The following is a 1,331-nucleotide window of genomic DNA, read 5'->3' as shown; positions in this document are numbered from 1 at the left end:
GTCGAAAAAGTTCTGACTGCTGTACAGATGGCGATCCTTAAAGAACGCGCACTGTCACATGGGAAACAGATTCTGGTTGTAACACCCTATCCCGCCTTAGAAGCGGTGACAAAGGCAAGTGTACCAAATTCTAAAGCTTTGCATCCTCGGTGGATACAATGGGCCACAACACTGACGTCGCCAGACGTCACCTACATCTTTGATGCCTCATTACAGACTCAAGAGTTCTTGCAGTATGAATTCGTTCATCCGGCTCCTCTGTCTTTGCGCCCGCTCGAAGCATACCATTGTGTCATATACACTGACGGGTCTGCGCAGCCCGCAATTGGATCAAAGCACGCCTACTCAGCGGCTTGCGCAATTGTCGTAGGTACTTTCGTAAATGGTGAATTCCAATCTGATGCAGTGCATACGCAGTCATTGGGCGATTGTACCGCGCAATTGGCGGAGCTTCGGGCTCTAGTGCTTGCACTGGAGTTTGCCGATCCCCGAGTCACTACTCTAATTGTGAGTGATTCTTTCTACTGTGTCCAGTCCTATAATGACAATTTACACTTCTGGTCTCAGAATGATTATCGAGACACAAAAGGTGGCACAATTAAGCATAAAACGCTTTGGGTTCGAGTGGCGGACTTTAAAGAACGTCTCCCACTCGTGAATGTAATTCACACTCTTGGTCACCAGCGACTTGGTGTCCATGCTGTCGGCAACAGCTTGGCTGACGAGGCAGCGAAAACAGCAGTGGCTACATACTTAGTGGCAGCAGTAACCAGATCAAAGAGTAAGATTGATGATGACATCTTGGCAGCTATTGCTGCTACAGAGAAGGGAGGAGATTACCCGAAGGGTTTTCCTTCTCGTTACATTTACCATTTAAGTCCTGATAATGTCCCATTAGTGAGGATTAACGACGTTGGTGACAGAATTATTCCCAACGCGGACTGCAGACCCGCACTGATTCTGGCTGCTCATGAGGGGTTGGCGTCAGCCCACGCCGGAGTGTCAGCCACTATATCTCTGCTACAACAACGTTACTGGTGGTTCGGTTTATATAAACAAGCGCGCGCTTATGTTCTCGATTGTGACATTTGCCAACAGATTAAACCTTCTACTGTTGCGCGCCCATCACAAACACAGTTGTACATATCCAATAAACCATTTGGTTGTGTTTATTTGGATCACTGCGGTCCTTTTTCTTCTGATACTGCGTACAAGTACATCTTGGTTGCAGTGGATTCGTGCACACGTTTTCTGTGGGTATGGCCACAAAGGAGTGCTGACTCGCGGACTGTCATCAGAGATTTGCGTGTCTTTGTGGGAACTTTTGCGTG

This window comes from Triturus cristatus, chromosome 5_2, assembly GCF_964204655.1.
Source record: "Triturus cristatus chromosome 5_2, aTriCri1.1, whole genome shotgun sequence".
NCBI lineage: Eukaryota > Metazoa > Chordata > Amphibia > Caudata > Salamandridae > Triturus > Triturus cristatus.
This window is presented reverse-complemented; position numbering follows the sequence as displayed.